We start from the raw sequence: 26,449 nt of genomic DNA on the forward strand, positions 1-26,449 counted from the left end.
GACTGGGGAGAAGGAAATGCCAAAATGCCTGAAGTCCAGTGCTGCTTCACTGTAGCCCAGGTCAGGCGCTTCTGCCGCTGTTTCTGGTTCAAAAGTGGCTTGAAAGCTTAATTTTTATCATTACATTATGGAAAATAATGAACTTTATCACAATATGCTAATTTTTTGACAAGGACCTGTGTATATATATATATATATATATACACACATACATACTGTATATAACTGTGATCATTAAACATTCTGATTTTTTTTGTTGTTATTTTTACTGAAAGAAAAAAAATATTACAAAACGAAAATGCCAACCATCAATTTGTATTTCTTTTATTTTTTTCTCATTTACCTTTTGGATCATTAAGACCATTTTCATACATGCCTTATAATAATTGCCTGAATAAAATATTAAATAACTTTTTTAAAGAAAATAAATTAGAATTACTCTAAAATCAAGGACCACAATGGAAATAATTAAATGCAACTTTATTGTGTTATCTTAGACAAAGAATTCGTAACACAGTTGTATTGCTACTTTTTATGTCAAATAAACTCAAACGAAGGATATTTTGTTGTATGAATGTCTTGAAAGAACATAAGGAAAGAACATACCGTCTGCTTTAAAGAAGAAACTCAATAAAAGAAACTTATAAAAGAAAAAACTTTGCATTTTAAACAAAAAGCTGAGAAAATCACGTTGATTCCGATCCAGACAAAATCTGGATCGGAATCTGGATCTAATCTATGTATTAATGTATTAACAATTAATGCAAATTATTAAACAATAAATCTATTATGCTACATACAATAACAGTTATGAAATAAAGAAACATTTAGAAACCCAAAACCAGTGTTTCCAATTAAAATGTCATTGAACAATATGCATGTCAAATGTTGTGGTACTAAACTAAAAGTGTGTCAGGACACTCATCAGAGGAACAAGTATCAGCATCAGAGAACCACACAGACTAGAAGCCTCAGATACCTTCACTTGTTCTGGGACCCACTTATCTGTGAACAGGGAATATAATACAATGCAGTGAAATGTAATGTATTGATGACAGAAATCATCAGAAACCTTTATTACAAATGATTAAAATAAATGAGATGTTCACCTGTGTTCCCTTCAGACAACACCAGAGGACCCATGGATATTGAAGCACTGTCATGGAAGTCCAGAGACCTGCCCTCTCTCCGCCGGTGTCCAGAGTCACAGTCCTAATAGAGAAAAGAGCAGAATCCAGCTGTGTGAATCCCTGTTCAATATCACTGAGCAACAAGATAAAGGAGTGCACAACGTCTCCAGAAGAGGGCAGCCTTGAACATTAAGGGCCAGATTTACTAACAGATAGAGCCAGCACAAAACCTCTTTTTTTTTATTTATTTTTTATATTTTCTTTATTGGGCTTTTAACAGTAACAATTACAATCATCTTCCCATCCCATCCCCTCCCCCCTACAGCTAAAAAAAAAAAAAAAAAAAGGGGAGTATTTCCCAGCAGTGACAGTGAAGAAATTCGGTATTCCACGTTTGCATAGTCCACAAGTTTTCTTTAAACATGAAAAGCTTGGCAGCAGTTATGAAACATATAATATGAAACATAGTCAATATGAAGAATATGACAAGAGAGATGAAAAAGAGGGGAAAAAAAATTAAAAAATAAAGGGATATACTCCCTAGAAGAATTGGCACATCTTCATAAAATATATAAATCAGACTTTATAAAGCTACTTGTCCAGATAACAAGAATAATAAAAATAGTAAGAATAATAATATAGTGGTTTCAACAGAAACTTATAAAAAAAAAAAATATATATATATATATATATAAAAAAATTAAAAAAAAAAATTAAAACAGGCATACACATTACAAAAAATAAAAAATAATAAAAAAATGTATAATAATAATAATAAATAAAAATAAAAAAACTTAAAAATTATATAACAAGGGGAAATTGAGGCAGATTATTCCATCTTAGAGGCAGGGGAGCTCTTCAAAATATCTTATAAAGGGGGACCATGTGTCTTGAAACTTACGTTTCGAACCTCGAATCATGTATTTAATCTTTTCGAGTTGAATGTAAGACATCACTTCTTTCAACCAGCTTTTATGTGTTGGAGGGTCTGCCTTTTTCCACTGAAATAATATTAAACGCCTTGCCAGTAATGTAGTGAAGGCAATAACAGAACGAATATCTTTCCTGAGTTCTATACCCTCGGGAGCAACACCAAAAATGCACATTAAGGGATCTGGGTCAATCTGGATGCCATACATATTTTTATATGATTCGAAAATCCCTCTCCAAAATTCCTCCAATCTAGGACAGAGCCAGAACATATGGGCAGTTGTGGCAGGCGATTGCGAACACCTATTGCATGCAGGGCTAACATTCGGGTAAATCTTAGCTAGTCTGGAGTTAGTGAAATGAAGCCTATGAAGAACCTTAAATTGAACTAAGCCATGCCTCGCACAGGGTGAGGAGGAGTGCACCTGATTCAAAGCACCTTCCCATTCTCCATCTGTAATTTCTCTCCTTAAATCACTTTGCGGATCTCATCCAAGCTCTGTGGATCTATAGATGTTATAATAGAGTATATGCTTGAAATGAGTCCTCTACTATGCGGTTTCAGATTAAGCAATGTATCCATAGGCGAGGTAGGGGGTATTCCTGGAAATGGGGCAAAAGCTTTCTTGATGAAACTCCTAATCTGCAAGAATCTAAAAAAGTGTGATCTTGGTAAGGCGAAATTACGTGCAAGCTCTTCAAAAGAGCAAAAAGTGTTATCAAAATATAAATCTCTTAGGAGCCTAATCCCCCTCTCCTCCCAGACACGAAAAGCAGAGTCCACATAAGATGGTGGGAATAGACAGTTAGAGACCATAGGACCTAGAATGGAAGCTGATTGCAGACCAAAATGTCTTCTAAATTGGGCCCAAATTTTTAAAGTATGAGTCAGTACAGGATTGGCGGCGGAGATATAATTTTTCCCCACCAGGGGGAGTGAAGAGCAAATTAGTGAGCCAAGTTTGAAGTTAGCACATGATTGTTCCATTTCCACCCATAAAGGGGTATTTTGAGGATCTACACTAGATAGCCAAAAGATTATTTTTTGAATGTTGCTTGCCCAATAATAAAATAAAAGATTAGGCAGCGCCATCCCTCCCTGACATTTTAATCTCTGCAAAAATGTCTTTCTAATACGAGGGGTCTTATTCCCCCACAGAAAGGAGGTGATTAGACTGTCCAGCTTAGTAAAAAATTTCTTCCTAATAAAAACAGGTATATTCGAAAATAAATACAAAAACCTTGGTAAAACAGACATTTTGATCAGGTTTGTACGACCTGCTAAAGACAGGGGCAGAGAGGACCATTTCACAAAATCATTTTTACATCGATCCAAAAGTGGACAAAAATTGGCCTTAAACAAATTATTAAACGATCTTGTGACTTGCACACCCAAGTATTTGAACCCCTCACGTACTACTCTGAACGGGATAGAGGAAGAGTCTGTACAAGAGGCCGGGGTGATCGGGAAAAACTCACTCTTACTCAAGTTAAGCTTATAGCCAGATAACTTGCCAAACTCCTTTATTAGTGAAATAATTTGAGGTATTGAGGAGGTTGGGCTTGATACATATAATAAAACGTCATCTGCATACAATGAAATTTTATGCTCTGTACCATGCCGCGTAATACCTTTAAAATTTGCTGACTGACGGAGGGCCGCAGCCAAGGGTTCAATTGATAGGGCGAATAACAAGGGAGAGAGAGGACACCCTTGCCTGGTGCCTCGATGCAGAGAGAAGTATTCAGAGTATACATTGTTTGTGCGCACTGAAGCAGTCGGGGAGGTATATAACAATCTAATCCACGAGATTAAGTCTGCAGGAAAACCAAACTGTTTAAGAGTGTTAAAAAGGTATTCCCACTCTACTCTATCGAAGGCCTTTTCAGCGTCGAGGGAGATTACTGCTTCAAGTTCGCCTGGGGGAGAATTTGTGTATATTATATTATATAGTCGTCGTAGATTGTTAAATGGGTTACGGCCTCGAATAAATCCTGTTTGGTCGATCGAAATTATAGTAGGGACAATGGGTTCAAGGCGTAACGCAAGAATTTTGAATAAAATTTTAAAATCCGCATTCAGAAGAGAGATTGGTCTGTATGATTCGCAACGAGTAGGATCCTTACCCTCCTTTGGGATAAGAGAAATTGAGGCCTGTGTGAGCGTTGAGGGAAGAGTTCCTGTATTGAACGACTCATTATAAACAGCCACAAGAAGCGGGTCCAGTAAGGCTGTAAACGTCTTGTAAAATTCTATCGGGAATCCGTCAGGTCCCAGAGCTTTACTGCTCTGCATTGCCGCAATAGCCTGCGCGACTTCTGCTGCAGCCACAGGTCTGCCTAGGTCAGAGTTAAGGTCAGAATTAATAGTTGGTAAATCTATTTCTTTAAAGAAGGAATCTAAAATTGCAGAATCATTTGGGTACTCTGAAGTGTATAGGGCAGAATAAAAATGAACAAAACTGTCATTAATATCCTTCAGATTATGTACCATGGATCCAGATGGGGCCTTAATATGAGTTATCATTTTAGAATTATTTAATTGACGAGACTGAAAAGCCAATAATTTACTGGCTTTGTCCCCAAATTCATAAAATGTATGCCGCATTTTTAACAACCTCTTCTCTTCATGTGCAGTTGACAGCAAGTTATACTCGGACTGAAGACTTATTCTTTCTTTGTATAAGCGAGGGCAGGGAGAGATGGCGTACTGTTCATCTAACCTGTTAATAGCTATTAAAATATTTTAATATTTTTAGAGAGTTTAGAGAGTTCTTGCTTTTTAGCATAAGAGGAGAAAGAGATTATTTTGCCCCGCAAATACGCTTTCAATGCCTCCCATAATACAGATCTAGATATATCATGCCTGTCATTTAGCTCCAAATACATATTTATCTCTTTAGTTAGAAAAATAATGAATTCTTCATCTGCCAAAAGCAAAGTATTTAGTCTCCAGGGTTTAAAAGAAGAATGCTGAGTTGGTAAACTAAGCACAAAAGAGGAAGGAGCATGATCAGATATAACAATGCTATGATACCTACTAGATGAGACAAGGGGCATGATACTCTTATCCACTAAGAAAAAATCAATCCGACTATACGAGTGATGAACAGGAGAGAAAAAGGAGAATGTTCTGGAGGAAGGGAAAAGAAATCTCCAGGGGTCTAATAATCCAAATTGGTCACAGAAATGTTTAATGTTTATAGCTGCCTTAGAAGGCTGTATGACTCTAGAGGAGGATCTATCCAGTGCTGTGTTCAGAACGCAGTTAAAGTCCCCACCTATAATTAAAGCGTAATCATCAGCAGGTGGGATAGATGTGAAGACTTTGCTGAAAAAATTGCTATCATCAAAGTTTGGGGCATAAATGTTAACAAGGATAACTTGTCTGTCGAGTAAGCGCCCTGTGACGATAACGTAGCGACCAGAGGAGTCACTAATAACCTTTTCACTGGTGAAAGAAATGCTCTTCTTAATAAGAATAGCAGTGCCTCTGCCTTTTGCATTAAAGCTCGAATGGAATACCTGTCCCCCCCAACTCCGCCTAAGTTTAATTACATCTGAGTTAAGAATATGGGTTTCTTGTAGAAAAACAATGTCTGCGCTTAATTGTCGCAAGTGAGAAAAAATCTTGTTTCTTTTAATGACATTGTTCATGCCTTTAACGTTCCATGTTATAAAATTTACATCACATTTATTAAAGTTGGACATGTTATCAGAAAGTAGTTGTAAATGAATAAGGCAAATATAGTGAATCTGTTACAACACAACGCATGAGCACCTTGACTCCGAACAACGTATGCTGAGAAAAAAAAAAAGAAAAAAAATGAAAAAAAAAAAAAGAAAGAAAAAAGAAAAGAAAAAACCCATTGATTCCCCTCCCGCCCCCCACCCTCAAACAACAAACATCTGCTGGTATACTAAGAACCATAACTCACCAGCTCGTGTTCCTGCTCCTTGAAGCTAAGTTGCTATTGAAATAGCAAAAATAAGTGACATTTATATGAACAAAAGAGTGTGGATCAGTACAAACTTAAATGAGTCTCTTCGTTCTCATCACCCACTCGAGCCATACAGAACCTGCGCTCAGCGGGAACCAAGGTGGAGTCACGTAGATCTACATTATCTGCAGTGATGTGAATTCCTACTCACTCGTTGAAGGGGGGACAATCCCCCTCACAAATTCCAAAGCCCGCTGTGGAGAATCAAAAAATTGTTTCGTTCCATCAATGCTGATCCGTAGACGCGCAGGGAAAAGGAGGCCGAATTCAATTCCCGCTCCTCTAAGCTCAGCCTTTACCTGGTTAAATGCCGCTCTCCGCTTTGCAACATCGGCGCTAACATCTGGGTAGAAGTGTATTCGCGATCCTTTGTATAACACCTGTCCCCTTTCTCGTGCCAAACGAAGAATCAGTTCCCTCATCTGGTAGTGATGCATTCGCACGATGAACGGCCTGGGGGCTTGATTAGCTTTCGGCGGGGGAGCTAGAGAGCGGTGAGCCCTGTCCACCTCCGTTTTTTTTGGAGAAACTCTGTTCACCGAATACCTCGAGTAACAGTGTTTCAATGAATGCATAAGGATGAGAACCCTCGGAGCCCTCGGGGATACCGATCACACGAATATTGTTCCTCCTGGATCGATTTTCCAAGTCATCGAGTTTGGCCCTCAGTTTTTCATTATCTTTCGACAGCACTGAGCACGAAGATTCCAGGGCAGTAACGTGACCATCCACGTCGGTAAGGGATTCTTCCACATCCTTCAGTTTCTGTTCTTGCTCTAGTAATGAAGTTTTCACCGCAGAGATAGATGATTTAAGCTCTGCGAGGATCTCCACTCTGAGCGCCGCTACCTCAGATCTAATCCCGCCAAGGAGTTCTCTGATATCATCCTGGCTCGAGGCGGCCTCGTCCACACTCTGCAAATCGCCAGCAACCTCAGTAATATCGGCCGTCTTTTTATTGTTGCTTCTCGGCATGATTCTACTGAGGATCGCGAATAGTAGTTCAAACTATGTCACCCAATAAATGTTGAATAAGTCGTTAAATAATAAGAAACGCGAGGAGCAGAAAACTTTACGACTTCTCACGCCACCATCTTACCGGAAGTCCCACAAAACATCTTTTGACATTAGTAATGTATTGTAATTTTGACAATGTTTCTTTAAGTTACGCTCCGGCCTCCACAGTTGTACCCATGTCCCCTCCTACTTTGTATGTGCACGGCAGTGTCTATTAAGTAAAAAGTATGAGCATGGGTCGGTACTGAAGCTGTGTCAGTTGCATTATTTAACAACATTAAAAAACTACTGTCAGGATTTACTAAAGACTCGCAGTGAAGAATTAGCGATGAAAGAGTGTGGACACTTATTTTTGCTGCTGACCTTCTTGCATATGCATTTGTAGCAGTTTATTTTTCAGACACAAAATTTATGGGAGAAGAGTACTTTAATGAATCATGTAATGTGATTTACTAAGGTTTGTGCTAGTCAATTTATTGGTATTTACCGCTCCAAAAAAGCATGTCTTAACCCATTTTGCACCTGTGTTAGATAACACACACCTGATTATCAACGGCTCTGCTTGTTTGCAGCTTTACACAAATTCTCACTCCTCTTAATAGATTGCGTTGGTTATTATGGAAATGATCTGACTGCATCCGTGTTCTTTAATGTGTCTCACACTAATTAGTCAATCTGTCCCCAAACCTTAAAATATACCAACCTTATTCATATTAGTGTTTGATCAATAAGGGCTTATAAACTGCAGATTCATAAACCTTTACATTTACCCATCCAATTTTACTAATATATATATATATATATATAGATAGATAGATATATGTATATATACACACACAGAGACAGAAAAAAAGACAGACAGGAACATTGGCTATTAGATTGATGTTCAACACATGCATTGAAAAAATATTTCACAACTACAGTACTAAAGCTACTGTTGAAAATGTATCAGAAATGTATGAATTATGAGAGGTTTTGTAAACTGACCATTGAGCAGCGATTGCTTGACAGAAGGCAAAGGTGAACAGCACAGTGCAGGTAAAGCTTAGTGGAGTTTGCAGTGAAGATAAACATCCTGAAGGAGAAACGGCTGGATGTCGAGACGCCGTTCTACAGCAGATCCACTGTGTCGTCATTTGGATTGGGACACCTGACAATATCAATAATGATAAATTATTTCACCTTTGTATTAACGGTTTCAAATGATCTCATGCTTTAGTTCTGAAATACTGAAAGACAAAGCATGTAAGGCAATCCTAAAAATTATATACATATATATTTCATCTTTCTCTTGGCAATGCCACATAGATTCTCTATTGGGTTCAGGTCAGGCGAGTTTGCTGCCCAATCAAGCACATTAATCCCATGGTCATTGAACCAGGTTTTGGTACTTTTGGCAGTGCGGGCAGGTGCCAAGTCCTGCTGGAAAATGAAGTCAGCGTCTCCATAAAGCTCGTCTGCTGAAGGAAGCATAAAGTGCTCTAAAATGTCCTGATAGACGGCTGCGCTGATTCTGGACTTAAAAGCACAGTGGACCAACACCAGCAGATGACATGGCTCCCCAAACAAACACAGACTGTGGAAACTTTACACTGGACTTCAAGCATCTTGGATTGTGTGCCTCTCCATTCTTCCTCCAGACTCTGGAACCTTGGTTTCCAAATGAGATGCAAAATTTGCTCTCATCAGAAAAGAGGACTTTGGACCACTGAGAAACAGACCCGTTTTTTTTCTTTAGCCCAGGTAAGACGCTTCTGACGTTGTTTGTTGTTCAGGAGCGGCTTGACAAGAGGAATGCGACATTTGAAGCCCATGTCCAGGATCCATCTGTGTGTGGTGGCTCTTGATGCAGTAACTCCAGCCTCAGTCACTTTTGAAGCTCCCCCACACATTTGAACGGCCTTTTCCTGACAATCCTGTCCAGGGTACGGTCATCCCTGCTGCTTGTGCACCTTTTTCTTCCACACTTTTCCCTTCCACTTAACTTTCTATTAATGTGCCTCGATACAGCACTTTGAGAACATCCAACTTCTTTTCCAATTACCTTCTGATGCTTTCCCTCCTTGTGGAGGGTGTCAATGATGGTTTTCTGAACAACTGTCAGGTCAGCAGTCTTCTCCATGATTGTGAATTCCACTGAACCAGACTGAGAGACCAATTAAAGGCTCAGGAACCCTTTGCAGGTGTTTTGGATTAATTAGCTGATTAGAGTGTGACACTTTGAGCCTACAATACTGAAACTTTTCACAATATTCTAATGCCGAGTTCAGACTGCATGATTTTCAAAATAATTGTGTCACTGTTGTTTTCACACTGCGTTACTATCTGGGGTAACATTCAGTTGCTGGTGTGTTCACACTGCACGATGGATCGGCGACAGGAGGTTTCACACTGCATGACTTTACAAAAGAAAGAATCGCCGACAACTTCTGCCTGGTCCCCAAACTACGTTTCACAACCAAACAAACGCGAGAAGTGATAAGGAAATAACGGAAGATCACGCGTGCGTGAGACCGGAGTTCTCGCGCGACACTGAATTTGTTATTAAAAATTATAGCCTACAAGAAGATTACTATCCAAATTGTCTGTGCGCTGATTTGCAGCGAAAATGAGAAAAATAAACAGTTTATGCAGGAGGAAATGGTTGGGAAGACGAGGGGAGCAAGGACTGTGTTTTGCAAAGAGAGTTGGGGGTAAATAAATAATTTTACAAATGTCCTGCTGTTGCTGCTGGTCATGCAAATGTTTGTGCTTTGTTTCTGTTTGATATAATTGTAAATATAGGCCTATCTATTAAAATAGCCTACTGATATTCTGGTTTATAACTCCTCCCTGAACACCCTGCTGTCCTGTATCTTGCTCTCTCATTGGCTGTCGGTCATCGCCGATGTAGTTTTCAGTCAGAACACTTTTCACACAGCAGGATTGTGAATCGCCGACAGGTCCAGATATTTAGCATGCCAAATATCTCACAGGCGTCGGTGACTCGTCGGCGATTCTCTCAGATCGCGTTTTTGCTCATTCACACTGCGTGATTGTCACTCGCGTGAACGAGCACCGATTTGCCTGTGATTTCGGGCATTTGTCTGCGATTTCTCAAAACCTGTCGGCGAGCCAAAATCGGGGCTAAAATCTTGCAGTCTGAACTCAGCATTATTTTCTGAGATTTTGAATTTGGGGTTGTCATAACCTGTAAGCCATAATCATCGAAATTATATCAAATATAGGCTTGAAATATCTCATTTTGCATGTAATGAGTCTATATAATATATTAGTTTCACATTTTAAGTTGAATTACTGAAATAAATGAACTTTTGCACGATATTCTAATATTTCGAGTTTCACCTGTAATTATTATTTATTCAAATGATACACTGAGTTAAGGCTATAGGCTTAAAAGAATAGAAAGAATCCCTGCTTTACTCTGAGAGGATGAGATCCCAGCGGAGGCTGTAATCAGGATCATTCACAGGTGTGGCCCAACACGTGTCCATCACCAGGGCAAACTGGCGGCTGTCGACCCCCTCAACACGAACTTCCACATGCATCTCCTGGTCGAGCTCTGCATCCACTCCACCAGTGAAGGGCCGGGTAAACTCACTATCCACATATGGAATCATCCGGACCCGATATCTGCCTTCACCAGCGGGAAGAGTCTTGCGCACAATACTGTCGAAATAATGGATAGATCTGTTTTAAAACTTCTTTGTTTATGGGTAAAATTCTGTTTGAAATATAGTTTAGAGAATATAACCATATGTTTACTTTTTAAATACATTTATTTTTCTGCTTAAAGGATTAGTTCACCTAAAAAGTTTTGGAATATAGTTCAGGAGTCATATGGACCTTTTTTTGTACTTGAGCTTGAAATTCCCCATGAGGATTAACAGCATTGAAAAGTATGAGCACAAAAATGTTGTTCCTTGGAACAAATTATAACAAACAAAATTTCTGTTTTTGGTGACCTACCCCTGTAAAAAAAAGTGCTGCTTTACTCCTACCTCTCCAGTGGGTTGATTTCCACATTCATGGAAAGTGTTTGTGACTGAGGATAAGCACAGCTGAAAGAAAGCTTCAGGATTTTCTTTCTGCTGATGATTAGACCTTCTGACCTCGGTGTCCCCAGAATAAAGTTATCATAGATGAAGTGGGTGCCGTTAGCCTGTGGACAACAAATATAACATTTGTATTTTAGCCTAAACTGAATTCAAAAGTATTTAATTTATATATATAAACAGCAACACTCAAAAACCCAAAAGGTTTTATCAGTCAAGTAAAATTATGATGGGTTACATTTTAATGGTGAAGTTACAGTCTCTTTTATGTGTTGGTGTTGTGCACTCTTCCTTACTGAATCTCTTTCAGACACTGAGAAGTCTTTAGGGAGGTTTGTTTGGGTCCTTCCATTGGCTCTTACAGATTGATTATTCATTACCCTAACAGATCTCTCTACATAATTGTCAAAGTCTCATAGTGATCAAACTCTGCTGGTTCTATCAGGCAATACAAATAATTGGATGGATTATTTGAATAGAGTATAGGCTACATAGTTAAACCTACCACAAGATTTGTACCACAGATGTGTTCATCATCATCAAAATGGAATTCCACTCTGCCATTCCGGACCGTTCCTTTGCAGCTGGGATCATTGAGGTGTAAGACATCAGCTGGAAAACCAGCCTCAAAGAGCTGACAGCGAGACACAGATATGGAGCCAGAGCTGCTTTCACAGGTTTCTGAGAAATCTGAGTACAAAAAAAGAGAGAGAGAGACAAAAGATTGTCAGAATTATTAAAAAAGATAAAGGCAAGAAATGACGGAAAAGAAAAATGTTGAATGATACCAACCAAAAGAGTCAGGTTGTGGTCTGTGATGGTGCTTTTTACATAAACAGCCATAAACACCATTTTTCTTCCCACACCATTCATCCTCAGAGCAGTTGAGTTTAGAACAGCGATCTCTCACATCTAAGAGGAAAAGCACAGATAGATTAAATACAGCACAAAGACACTGAGTCATGTTAACAGAACCAGAACCAGAGTCATGTTAATATCTGTATTCCTCAAGGTATTTTTCTCTTGTGAATTAAATGGGTCATTTCATTTTTAATAATTTTCCCATTGAGATCCAAAAAGATAGTGATAGTCAGGGTTTTTTCCACAATAATTTTCCATCCACCTGGCCATAAGAATTAAATTGCTGGGGGGTTGTTACTTTACCTTTAAGATTTCCATATAAATATCCTAAGTTTTTTCGCATGTGGAATGTGTAGCAATGAATACTTTTTACGCAATATAAGTCCAATATAGACACTGCTGCCTAATTGCCTCTTCCTTTAAAGGTTAGCTCCCAGGTTAGTTCAGCTCCATATATATTTAGTAAAACTGGTGACAAGATCACAAAATAATCTGTCTGAAATAGCCAAGGGTCCACAAATCTCACCAAAAGCCATGGTAAGTGATATTCAGACTAATTATGAACAACAATACACTATACAATTGTGTGAATGTATAAAAGGCTTTCAAATTACACTATTTATTTATTTATTTATTTATTTATTCATTCATTCATTCATTCATTCATATCTGTGTGTGTACATTCTGTTAAAGGGATGGTTCACCCAAAAATAAAAATTATGTGAAAAATTATTCAAACTCAAGTTGTTCACAAAAATGGAAATGGAAATCAATGGTGACCAACAACTGTTTGTCTTCTTTTGTGTTCAGCCGAAGTAAGAAATGCATACATATTTGGAACAACTTGAGGGTGAGTAAATCATGAGATGACAGAATATTTTCGTTAACTATCCTGGAATTTCCTCTCTGATTGTTGAGATATGTGAACAGTTTGGGGTTATGAAATGCTGGTGGTTTAGTTTTCACTATTAACAACACTTCAGTACTTCCAAAAGTACTCCTAAAAATGCATTCTATGCATAATATAGCTCTTAATATAATTGCCTATATGGCTTCATAAATTCTTTCACATTATTTACATACATAACCAACACATAACATGGATCTGATTTGCTCATGCCAAATAATAATCCTCCAGATTGTAACATAATACATTTGTGGCGAGCAGGACGAGGTCGAGGGCCGTGAGAGATACGAGACCGGTGCGTCGCGCACATGTCGCTCATCAGTAATCACGCCACCAGCCTCGTCCTGCTCTCCACAACATTATATTACCAGTCGTAGTGTCCATGGTTGTAGTTGTTATTTTTGTAGTTTCACCTGTGGTTGTCTCTGGTGTGTCAGTAGTGGTAGTGTTTATGTTCCTTGAATCTGAAATAAATAATAATATTACTCAAAAAACAATTATCTCTTACATTCACAAAGTGCACATGTAAATATATTTACCTGCACAGTATGCCAAATGGCAGGCAGTTGGGCTCACAAACTCATAGACATAATAATCTCCTGGACAGGCTTTGACTTTAATGGGATTGGATTGGAAATAGCAGCAGTTATTGCTCCAGTGACCGCAGACATCTCGAGTGACCACTCCATCCTCAACTGTTGGATGACTTCCGTTCAGCCACAGAGGAGCATGAGTGCCACAACTATACTCATCAACACATGTGTCTGGCATCTGAACGCTCTGACCCTGAATGAAGAGACGGTACCAGCCGGTCCAGCTGACCCAAGCGTCACACATTATTTGAGAGGAATGTTGATTGTTGGTGGCTCTCCATGAATCACCCAGGATATTGTAGTTGTGACAGGGGTCAACAGGTGGAGCTGTTGTTATGGAAATATTACAAATATACATTTTGCTGAATGAATAAATGAATGCTGTGATCATGTTTTTTGTAGTAGTTATGCTATGAAAACTTTGTCTCCAGAATGCTATTTACTTAAGCACCTGGATTCATTTGTGTTTTATGTTCAAAGCCAAAGACAATTTGTCTTGAGCTTTCAGAACATCTCCTCTCATTTATCTGTCAAAACATGTGTTAAAAACAGGCAAACTTGAGTCACTTTGCAAATGAGCACAAATGGCGCTTTTCCACTACATGGTACGGCTCACTTTTGGGGGGTTTTCCACTGTGCACAGTATCTAGTACTTTATTTTAGTAAAATGTGACGTGTAAACACTGCACTGATTGGTCAGAGAGAATCATCACTACCAGTATCATAGGATTTGCGTCAACTATAACGATCAGTCTATGATCCGACCCACTTTGAAGTGTACTAAACTGCAGTGGAAAATAGCCTGGCTAACATCAGACCCAGTCTCATTGAGACGTGGGTCTGGGAACCACATGTTCTTTTTCTGGTATTTGAGGTGTGGTTTACGAATAACCAGAGCCGTTTATTGGGTGCTACGAATGTCTATCAAATGCGCCTGTACGTAGCTCATAGCCAATCGTTTCTTTTATACCAGATGACGTATGTAGAGTGACAGAAATTAGACGAGGAAGAAGACGATGGGCCAGAGATTTATGTGTACACGATGGAGTTCAGCGGCTATTGCCGTTTGTGCTGCATCGAAAGGTAACTTCGCGTCTACTGCCATGTTGGATCCATAGGTATAAACAACTGCTTCGGTGTGTCGCATAGACGTCGTCATCATCTTGCTGCTCCCTCCTCCCCGTTCTGTGATTGGTCCCCTCGCTGAGGCAAAAATCTGGTCCATGGAATCCAGACATCCTAGCAGCGTGAATAAAATTGTGCTGCGCGCAGGGCAGCATGGGGAAACCCAGGCTAAGTGGAAAAGCAAACCGAGCCAAAATAAAGCGAGCCGAGCCGTACCATTGTCACGCAAAAGTTAGGATGTTGCCCAGAGAAAACCAATAGAAGTCGGAGGAAGAGATGCACGAGAGACGAGAGGTGGCGTATTTTCCCCGCGTTTAATAAAAGTACTTAAACTTCGCACTCGTCCGCATACATGGGGATCGAGTGAGTAAAAGTATACAAACAAACATCCAACTCTGGTCACAATATAAAAGGAAATAAAATAAAGAATACAAAGAGTCGGCAGAGCGGTTATCTCCTCTCCTCACTTGTCAAATACTAACGGACACTCTACGCACATGCGCAGTTCTCATTTGAACACAGATTGCCATAAAACACAAAGTGACCGTTACACCATGCAGCGGAGAAGCGCCAAAAGATTACAAGCAAATTGACTTCAAGTAGTCAATGCTTTCAAAACACACTTTGCCACTTATTTGCAAAAAAAGAAAAAAAAATATTAATTGCTAATTAGGTAATTTTTGCATGGTTTTCCATGTATTTCATTTATTTCAGGGTCTGTCTAAAATAGCCATGGGGTTTAAGACAACAATACACTATAAAATTGCATGAATGTATAGAAGGCTATCAAATTACACTATGATTCTTTTATTATCTTTATATCTGTGTGTGTACATGCTGTTAAAGGGATAGTTAACCCAAAAATTAAGATTCTGTCATCATTTACTCAAGTTGTTCCCAACCTGTATGAGTATCTCTCTTCTGCTGAACACAAAATAATATATTTTGAAGAATGTTTGTAAACAAACAGTTGTGGGTCACCATTCATTTCCATAGTATGGAAAAAAATCAATGGAAATCAAGATATATTTGTAACCCCACAACTACTTGGTTACAATTATATATTCTATTGTGTTCAGCAGAAAAAAGAAATTCATACAAATTCATACAAAGAAATTCATTTGGAACAACTTGAGGGTTTGGGGTTACCTCTGGTGGTTTAGTTTTCACTATTAACAAAAGTTCAGGTCTTCACTTTGCCTAAAAATGTATTCTTGTTTACATTTTAAGAGTTTGAATTGCATACTCATTTGTGAGCTGTATTACTTCTTGTTAATGTAATTTTTTATTCATCTTTTTCAATAGAAATTAAGGAATTTACTTAATGTGATAATCAGGAAAATTTCAATGTTCAATAATGATTCAACAATTCAATAATTCATGTTTAATAAAAAATGCATGTCCGAAAGGATGCTCATGAGAGTTTATAAAGGAAGCAACAGAATACTTTACTAGTGGTTATGATCGGTGGAATTATGGATCCTATGGATGGGATCGTCTCTGTTGTTGTAGACACTGATGGGATGGATTGGTTTGAGGCTTCTGGTATTAGGAAAAGTTTATATCAATATCAATAATTTTTTTTTAACAAAATCCAGAAAAATGAAAGACTGAAGATCTTATTAGTAAATGCTCACCTATACAGTAAGCGCCGCAAAACATTGGCTTGACAAACTCATAAACATAGTAATTTCCTGGACAGGCTTTGACTCTTATAGGGTGGGATGTGTAAGAACAGCAGCCGCTCCATGAGGAGACACAGACCTGATGGGTGACCACTCCATCCTCCAGCTGTGGGTGAGAGCCGTTGAGCCATAGTGGGTAATAAGTGCCACACATGCCTTGATTTACACATGATTCTGGCATCTGAGTATTTTCACCATTGTAGAACATCCTGTACCAGCCATTCCACTCCACATTATAATCACACATGCCATAGTAGTAATAGTAATTATTGTAAGAGTTGTTGGTAGATCTCCAAGGCTCATCCAGACTGGTATAGTTAAAGCAGGGGTCGTCAATTGGGGTGGAGAAAGGCACTATTAAGGAAAAAGGAGAAAGAGAACTTTACTGTATATATTGAAGATTAAATATATTCAAGATGATAATATGAATACAAACCAATACAATTCATGATAAGCAGTTCAAATATAAAGATGAATGAATATACCTGCACAATATACAGGATCTGGGATTGAAAGAGTCGGTCTGGTAAATTTGTAGATATAATAATTTCCAGGACAAGCTTTGACTTGGATTGGATCGGATCTGTAGCGACTGCACTGATCATAGCGAGAGCCGTAAATTTCACGAGTAACAACTCCATCTTCTAGCAGAGGATGAGAGCCATTAAGCCACAGAGAACTATAACCTCCACATGACATGTAAGACATACACCACTCAGGCATCTGAGCACTTGATCCATCAATGAAGAGTCGATACCAGCCATCCCATTCTAAACGAGTGTCATCTTGTCCAGAAATGTATCCATACATAGACCAGTAATTGAGTGTGTTTCTCCAGTAGTTGTCAAGTGTGTTGTAGTTATTACAAGGGTCATAATCTGTTAGAGAGAGATGATGAAACCAAAACAAACAAGTTATATTTCAACAAGGAGCTTCAATCTTCAACAAAAGAAAAAATCTGAACCAGTCAAACATTGTAATAATCATGAGATTCATAAACCATTCATACACAATGCGACTGTGTAATAGAAAAAATGTTTAGGCATTAAAATTTCCATTTAAACTGTAACGAAAATCTTTCATTGAAAAAAAAATTATAATTTTTAATAACACTCATATATTCATTCATATATATTATTTACAACTTACTCAATGTGATGCTGGATCCAGTGAATATATCTGGACTTATAGTGGAAACTGCTTGTGAAACAGTGTTGACATCTAAAAGAAGGAAATTCATGTCATGCAGAAATCATTTACAAAAAGGTTTGAAATACTTAAAGGGTCACTCCACCCATTTCAATATTAATCTTTATTGAAAGTGGGTTATATATGTAGTCCAAATGTAAAAGAAATTTTGAATTTGGTGCCCTCTTGACCGAGAAAAGACAGAAAATAACTTTGGGGCGCATTTGTATGTACGACAACAACTCCCACAATGCAGCTCCGCAAGCCACAGCTCCGCAAGCCACTCCCACTAATCCAGAACAGCGCAAACATCAGAGAAATCACTCTTCCGTCTACAAGAAGGCTAGCTGCCAAATGAGTTTGAAATTCATTTCACAAAAAATGTCTGGTCAGTTGGCTGTGGCGAGCAGGACGAGGGCGAGGGACGTGAGAGGACGACGCGAGTGATAATGAATGACACCTGTGCAGCGGTCTCATATCTCTCACGGAGGAGCGGAAGCACAAAAGGAACAGGCCTGATTTTATGTTTTGTTTCTGTTGTGTGTGGCCAGCTGGCTTATACTTTTGTTTTGTATTTGTTTATTTTACTATTAAAACGTTCAAATGTTCGCCGGTTCCAGCCTCCTTCTTCCCACAACAACGAACCACGTTACATTGGCAAACTCATTAGTGAATTACTCGTTTGTATTTCTTTCTATATGGTGAATTATTGCATGATACCTGGATGTTCAGTCAGGCGAAACTAGGATGGTTCACATCACAACACAAACGTCCGTGTGGTCGTCTGATTCAGAGATTTCGTCCAGGAGAAATTGCGATCGTTGAAATTCTCTGCAGCAGACGGACTCTATCTGTGTCCGTAGCGCACTGCGAGAGCACACGCACCAGCAGCCCGCCTCAGCTCGACCCAGTCCGGGCTCCTCGTCCGCGACAGGCAGCCGCCTCCTGATCCTCCATCAGCCTCAGCTGCTCTTCACTATATTGCGGCTCGTAAAGATAGCCACGAACAGCGGATTCGAGCAGCAGAATTTCAAAATCCTCTATTCCATATCATGTTTAGTTCTTCCGTCATTGTCGTAACTTCCTATATCCACAGCGCTTGTTAGCTTAGCTTATAAACAAGATGGCTGATATTGCTTTCAGTATCTGCAAGTGAAGTCCCACCCACTGATCTGTGATAGCTCTGTTAGCGCATTAGGCACAACCCCCTATGGGCGGGTTTGAAAGGGTGGGAATTTGTGCTTGTAGTCTAAACAGAAATCCCCCCTTTTTACACTTCCTCCTACAATGACGTCAAATGACGATTTTTGCGTCATTGTAGGAGGAAGTGAAAAAGGTAAATAGTAGATTTCTCTCGTCTCAGGGGAAAATGAAAGAATGTTGCACGACCATTCAATAGTATGACTGGTTGTCTAACAATGGACCTCTTAATGCAAATGGGTGGAGTGTCCCTTTAAATAAATGAGAAAAGCAGAGTACCTGTACAGTATCCTGAACACCATAATTGTGGATTCACAAGTTCATAGACATAGTAATTGCCTGGACACGCTTTCACTCGGATGGGTTTAAACTTGTATTCACAGCAGCCTCCCCAATAAATCCCTCCACAGACGTCCCTGATCACCACTCCATCCTCTATCTGAGGGTGAGGATCATTGAGCCACAGACTGATGTATGTGTTACAACTGAATGAACCAACACAGGTCTCTGGCATCCGGATGTCCATTCCATAGTAGAAAAGCCGGTACCAGCCATTCCAGGAGAACATGTAATCACAAATGTAATCTCCACTTTCATTGTTGGCTCTCCAAGGACGATCCAGAGACTCATAGTTGTAGCAGGGATCACTGCTGATGCTTTGGAAAGCAACTGTCATGGTCAAAAGAGAAATATTGAGTTATGCATTCAAAAACCTTTTGTATCCTATTTAAAACTTCAAATCAGACATTTGTAGGTTGAGATTCCCAAAGAGTGCAAACATTCCTTTAGTTTAGATCATTTCTCTTTTTGTTTCAGAAGTACAACACAACTTCTGTTTCCGTGTAACAGGGACCAGTCTATTGTGTCTGAACAATCAGAGTACAAGGACGGTTTAGGGAACAGTATTTTACCAAAATCTGCTCGGAATAGAAATTACAAAAGTTACCTTTAAGTTTTGTTTTGTTAAGTACAGTAGTCAATATTTAAAGTTGATCAAAACCTTTCATTAAAGTTATACATGAATTCTGAACAATACCCATTTTTGTCTTAGGACAACTTTGATTAACTTTTTTGATCCACTTCAAATGTTGACTACTGTATTTGAAAGACATTTGTAGGTAGACATTTGCTTTAATGTAATATAAACAGCAAGATTGTGATCTACAAAAATTTATTTTGTAAAAAGAGCCCAGAACTGCACCTGCACAGTATGTTGGGCTGGGGGTTGATATGTTGGGTTTAACAAATTCATAGACGTAATAATCTCCTAGACAAGCTTTAACTTGGACAGAAGTAGATGTGTGGTCGCCACACTGAGAGGAATACAAATAAGATCCCAGGACTTCACGGGTCACCACTCCATCCTCAAGTGTTGGATGAGAACCGTTGAGATACAGTCCAGTTTCTCCACCACATCTCATATAACTCACACACCACTCAGACATCTGGGCACTTTCTCCATTCAAATACAGCCGATACCAGCCACTCCATTCTACAAGTGTGTCATAATATCCAGAGTACTGATATGGGCTTTGCCGTATGTCTCTCCAGGATTCATCAAGAGTGTTATAACCATAGCATGGATCAGAGATGGAAGTTGTAGGTTCTGAATGAAGAAAATTAAACGAGACAATAGAGAGTCACAAGCAAACATTATTTTATACTCTAGCTCGTTCAGGATCACTGATTTCAGAGAACAATACAACAGGAGAAACAGGACATACAGATACATGAATATTACGCAAATAAATAACTATATGGAAGATAGGATGGTAAACGGAGGATGGATCTGACAGACTGACATCATCTATAACCCTCTCTACACTCAACCTAATCAACATAAGTAACAAATTATGTTACTGTGGCAAGGGGGGCGTGGTTTAGCGGAGTCTGTAGCGGAGAGCGAGGGCGGAGCCGAGCGGTGAGTAAGTGGGTCAAGTGCAAAATGACGAACACCTGTTTCTGATTGCAGTGATTGGCGTGGGGAGACCGGATAAAAGCCGGATGTCAGAGAGGGATCGAGAGAGAGAGAGGGACTGGGATCTCGTGCACACATGGACTGAGTTTTGATGCTGTGTTATTCTGTTTGTGGAACGTGCTATAGGTTATCTATGGTGAAGGCGCTCATGCGCAACTGTGATTCCTGTTCTGAGTTATTAATAAAAGTGTACGAGACCCAGTCACACCGACCCTTGTCTTCTTCCATCCTCGACATATTGAACCTTGATCTTTGTTACACTGGTGCCGAAACCCGGGATGGAAGAAGGAGCCGCCGCCAGACCAACTCCGTCGCCACTTGAGGATATCATCTACGCGCTCGCGGGACTCCACCAAGAGCAACATCGGGCCCTGATGGATGTAAAGGAGGAGCAGGAGCGTCGCTTCGAGATGCTCCTCAGGGCCCAACAAGAGGACCGCGAGCTGTTCCGGAGCTGGATAGACCGGGAGGAACGGGCCAGCTCCTCAATACCAGCATCCGCCTCAGCCGTATCCATTCCCCTTTAGAAAATGGGTCCGAATAACGATCCGAAGGCATTCCTCGACTTGTTCGAGAAGGCGGCCGAGGCTGGGGGCTGGACCATCTCGGACTGGCCAATGCGGCTGATCCCCTTGCTGTCCGGAGAAGCACAGATCGCTGCACAACAACTTCCAGTCCAGAACCTCCTGGTCTATCGGGACCTGAGGCACGCTATTCTCCTGCGGGTCGGTCGGACCCCTGAGGAGAGTAGACAACAGTTCTGGTCTCTGGAACTCGGGGAGTCTGGCCGACCCTTCGTGTTTGCGCAACAGCTCCAGGACGCGTGCCGCAAGTGGCTGATGGCCGAGGATCGCGACGTCGAGGAAATAATCGATCAGGTGGTGGTGGAGCAGTTCGTGGCGAGGCTACCAAAGAGGACTGCGCAGTGGGTCCAGTGCCACCGCCCGACGTTGCTGAACCAGGCCATCCAATTGGCGGAGGACCAGCAGGTGGCGTGCCCAGGGGTCGGTGAAAGCCTGCCATTGTCCTCTCTCTCTTCTTCTTTTTCTTCTACATTTTCTTCTCCCACTGTCCCTGCTCCCAGGTTCAGAGGGTCGGCTCCACCCAGACCAGCACCAAGATGGAGGCCTGGGGTCGCAATGGAGCCAGGTTCGGGTCCGAGGCCAGCACCTCGGAGGTTCAACGCCGCGGCCGGCGGCGTTTCGGCTCCGACACACACGCTCTCCCCACGCCAACCCCTTGACCCACTTCCCGCCTTGGAGCGGCGGGAAGGTCTGGGCCGGCCTGTTGGCGTTGCGGGGACCCTGGGCATTTTGTCGATCAGTGTCCAGTGATGGAGGTAGGGACACTGGTCAGGGTTCCCGACACGCCGCAGGCTGCTCCCGGTCAGGGTGGATTATACCAAATACCTGTGAGTATAAAGGGGGGTACGTATCAGGCTTTGGTGGATTCAGGCTGTAACCAAACCTCGATTCATCAAAGCCTGATGCAATCCGAGGCATTGGATAAGAGCCGCGCAGTTAAGGTGAGGTGTGTGCATGGGGAGGTGATAGAATACCCTTTAATGCCAGTCATTGTCCAATTCAGGGGACCAAAGCATAGTGTGGAGGTGGCAGTTAGTCAGCACCTCCGGCATCCGCTGATTTTGGGGACCAATTGGCCAGGGTTCAAAACTTTGTTGGGACATTTGTGTGCGGATGCTTCTGGGACAAAAAGGAAGCGAGGGAAGAAAGCGGTTGCTCAGGTGGGGGAGGCTGTTCCGGGACAATCGGAGTCTGTTCCGGAGGAACGGAGCGCGATTGAAAGAAGAGAACTTTCAGAGCGTGATGATTTTCCTCTCGAGCAGTCCCGTGATGAAACGCTTAAAAACGCATTTGATCAGGTCCGCACAATCGACGGGCAGCCTCTTCACCCAGACCGGCCTCTTTCATATCCTTATTTCGCGATTATAAAAGATAAGTTGTATCGGGTGACCCAGGACACCCAGTCAAAGCAAGATACAACGCAATTGTTAGTTCCGAAAAGCCGCCGGGAAATGCTTTTTCAGGCGGCTCATTGTAATCCAATGGCTGGGCATTTAGGGCAGGCGGCTACACTCAATCGTCTAATGACCCGATTTTTTTGGCCGGGCATTCACGAGAACGTGCGCAAGTGGTGCGCCTCTTGTCGTGAATGTCAGCTAGTGAATCCGCCGGCCAACCCAAAAGCACCTTTGTGTCCTCTTTCTTTGATAGAGGATGGATAGAGAATTAATCTCCCGGGTGGGAATCCCAAAAGAGATTCTCACCGATCAAGGCACGGCGTTTATGTCACGTACGATCCGCGAACTTAACGAATTGTTGGGCATTAAATCGATTCGCACCAGCGTCTATCACCCACAAACAGACGGACTGGTGGAACGTTTTAATCGCACGTTAAAATCCATGATTCGGAAGTTCGTGCAGGAAGACGCCAAAAATTAGGATAGATGGCTAGAACCCCCCATGTTGCTGTACGCGAGGTCCCCCAAGCCTCCACAGGGTTTTCCCCCTTCGAGCTTCTCTATGGGCGCCAGCCCCGCAGGGTGCTGGACGTGATTAGAGAAACTTGGGAGGACGGACCTTCGGATAGCAGAAATGAAATTCAATATGTCATGGACCTGAGAACAAAACTCCACACTTTGGGGCGGCTCTCTCTGGAAAATTTGTTACAGGCTCAGGACAAGCAAAGTCGGCTGTACAACAGGGGGACTAGACTGCGAGAATTTGCACAGGGAGATAAAGTACTTGTATTACTCCCCACGTCCAGTTCTAAATTACTCGCAAAGTGGCAAGGACCGTTTGAGGTTACACGGCGAGTTGGGGATCTCAATTATGAGGTTATTCGAACAGATAGGAACGGAGCACGTCAAATTTATCACCTTAATCTATTAAAAAAATGGAATGAGGTGGAGTCAGTGATGTTGGCATCGGTAGTGATTCGGGAGGAGGATCTTGGTCCAGAGACGAGCTCAAAATCACAATCTCTCGCTCTGGCACTTGGAGGAGACCACCTCTCGCCGATCCAGATCACTGACATACGTAATCTACAAGCAGAATTTGCTGACGTGTTTTCGCGCCTGTCTGGTCGAACAAATCACAACGACGTTTGGTTTAAACCAATTTGTCACACTTCCTTTCGGTTTGTTCGGGGCTCCGGCCACCTTTCAGCGTTTGATGGACAGGATTCTCCGGCCGCATGCTGCATATGCCGCTGCCTACTTGGATGACATCATCATCTATAGTAACGACTGGCAGCGCCATATGCAGCATTTGCGGGCCGTCCTCGGAGCGCTGCGAGGGGAGTTGAAGTTAGGTATCTGGGTTTCCACTTGGGTCATGGGCAGGTGCGTCCCCAAATTGATAAGACGGCAGCAGTTGCGACCTGTCCAAGACCTAAGACCAAAAAGGAGGTTAGACAGTTCCTGGGGCTGGCGGGATATTATAGAAGGTTTGTACCTAATTATTCAGACCTCGCTAGCCCGCTGACTGATCTAACTAAAAAGGAGGCACCAGATACCGTCCAGTGGACGGAGCAGTGTCAGCAGGCCTTTACCCAGATAAAGGCTGCTCTATGTGGCGGACCGCTCTTACAGGCTCCTAACTTTTCTCTTCCTTTTATTCTACAGACAGACGCGTCGGACAGAGGGCTGGGTGCAGTCCTGTCCCAGGAGATGGAGGGTGAGGAGCGGCCGGTGCTGTACATTAGTCAGAAGCTCTCCAAGAGAGAGACTAAGTACAGCACCATTGAGAAGGAGTGTCTTGCCATCAGATGGGCCGTTCTCACCCTCCGCTATTATCTCTTGGGACGGGAGTTCACCCTCTGTTCGGACCATGCTCCCCTGCAGTGGCTCCACCGCATGAAAGATACCAACACGCGGATCACCCGGTGGTATCTAGCCTTACAACCTTTTAAATTTCAGGTGATCCACAGGCCGGGTGCACAGATGGCTGTGGCTGACTTCCTCTCAAGGAGGAGGGGGGGGGAGGCTGCAAACCGGATGGCTCCCTGGCCTGAGTCGGGCGGTGGGGGTATGTGGCAAGGGGGGCGTGGTTTAGCGGAGTCTGTAGCGGAGAGCGAGGGCGGAGCCGAGCGGTGAGTAAGTGGATGTCAGAGAGAGATGTCAGAGAGAGATCGAGAGAGAGAGAGGGACTGGGATCTCGTGCACACATGGACTGAGTTTTGATGCTGTGTTATTCTGTTTGTGGAACGTGCTATAGGTTATCTATGGTGAAGGCGCTCATGCGCAACTGTGATTCCTGTTCCGAGTTATTAATAAAAGTGTACGAGACCCAGTCACACCGACCCTTGTCTTCTTCCATCCTCAACATATTGAACCTTGATCTTTGTTACAGTTACATTGTTACTTCTTAAGGAAGGTCACTCTTTAGCTGACTCTCAATCTTGACCCCAAATGTTACATTTTCCGTGCAGGGAGAGAAAAATATATTTTATCCAATCTGTTGAAAAATGTGCATCCCATAATCTGGTGGTTGTTCTATTTCTGTGATGAAAATTATAGGGATTATAATTCATGATGAAGTCAACCATTAACCTGAAGAGTGATTGTTTTACCTGATGTTTGTCCATTGATTATTTCACCTGTTAAAAACAAATTCCAAGCATATTGAGTTAATATTATGGCATCTAGTCAGCTGTTGTTTAAATATGTCATTCTGAGAGAGATATGTGATCACTTTTGAATTTACAACTCACCATTAATCAGCAGCGACACACACAGTGAGATCATAAACCTCATTGTGACGAACCGACCTGTAAAATCAAAACTTGTTTCTGAATGGTCAATTGTGGCGTTCTGTAATAAAAACCTGTTCTGTATAATCTGCTCTAACTGTATAATTAAGCCCTATCCTGGCACCCGATGTCCTGCACTGCTAACGTGATGTCTCTCGTATCACTTCTCGCTCACCAAATATAAGTTTTTCATATCAATTTATTAACTTTTTTTAGACATGTAAATGTAATTATGTAAAACAGACATGTAATTATCACAAAACTAGACCTATGATAGGGATCTTTTTCACATTGGGGTGATCAAACTGACTGAAAAATATACCTTAAGCATGGAGAATTATTTTCTGTTAAGTAAGCAACGTCACTATTGTTATACATTTTAATTTACAAGACTGACAGTAAAACATATAATTCTTCACTTGTTGTTTTTACTTGTTCATATTAAGTTGTGAATTTGTATGTAAAATAAACCTTCAACTATTCCATAAGTCAACAACCAGATCATTAAAATAGAAGACTCATGACTATTAATAAATAATCCGATCCATCTAAAGTAAATGACTGAAAGAGTGACAGAATACACTGGGATAAAATGGAGAGACATACTGTTACCTTAGGAAAAATGCAAAGCAAACTCAGGGAGAATCTCTTCAGCAGCTGAACATAGTGATGCTGAACGGCAGTGCCTTTATTTATAACTGTGGGTCGACCTTTACTGGAACAAGAGCAATCTCTAAACAATCACTTAAACCAGTTTTTCCATTTGCTTTTAAGTTGTGTGAGTGTAACTATGGTTTGCGTGTCATTTAATCGGTTTACTTCATTGTGCAGCTCTGTTGGGTACTGGTTGCTCTGATATTAAAATGCAATGAAAACAATAGTTAATGTATGTCAGCTTAAAATCAGTACCTGAGATTCCCAGCAATATATATGTCATGGTGTGGGCGTTGTGTTTTGTTCCTTGTTCTTGTCTGTCATATGTTTCCTTGTTCTTCAGTTGGTGTTT

At 41.2% G+C, this 26,449-nt stretch overlaps 1 pseudogene across 1 annotated transcript; it reads right to left on the minus strand.

Moving 5' to 3' along the window:
- Positions 1 to 684: 684 nt before the first annotated feature.
- LOC143718268 (uncharacterized) lies at positions 685 to 25,600 on the minus strand (annotated as a pseudogene). The gene is made up of 17 exons (XR_013196296.1): positions 25,405 to 25,600; positions 25,264 to 25,290; positions 19,894 to 20,298; positions 18,972 to 19,361; positions 17,454 to 17,525; positions 16,790 to 17,182; positions 16,257 to 16,658; positions 16,072 to 16,161; positions 13,441 to 13,821; positions 13,270 to 13,365; positions 11,926 to 12,045; positions 11,639 to 11,823; positions 11,080 to 11,240; positions 10,502 to 10,747; positions 8,066 to 8,228; positions 1,110 to 1,212; positions 685 to 1,005 (listed from the first exon to the last, which is right to left on the minus strand). The product of XR_013196296.1 is annotated as an uncharacterized LOC143718268 (transcript).
- Between the last annotated feature and the right edge of the window lie 849 nt (positions 25,601 to 26,449).

The sequence above is a fragment of the Siphateles boraxobius genome, unplaced genomic scaffold, assembly GCF_051911475.1.
Source record: "Siphateles boraxobius isolate OS27281-9 unplaced genomic scaffold, OSU_SipBor_1 60, whole genome shotgun sequence".
Classification (NCBI taxonomy): Eukaryota; Metazoa; Chordata; class Actinopteri; order Cypriniformes; family Leuciscidae; genus Siphateles; species Siphateles boraxobius.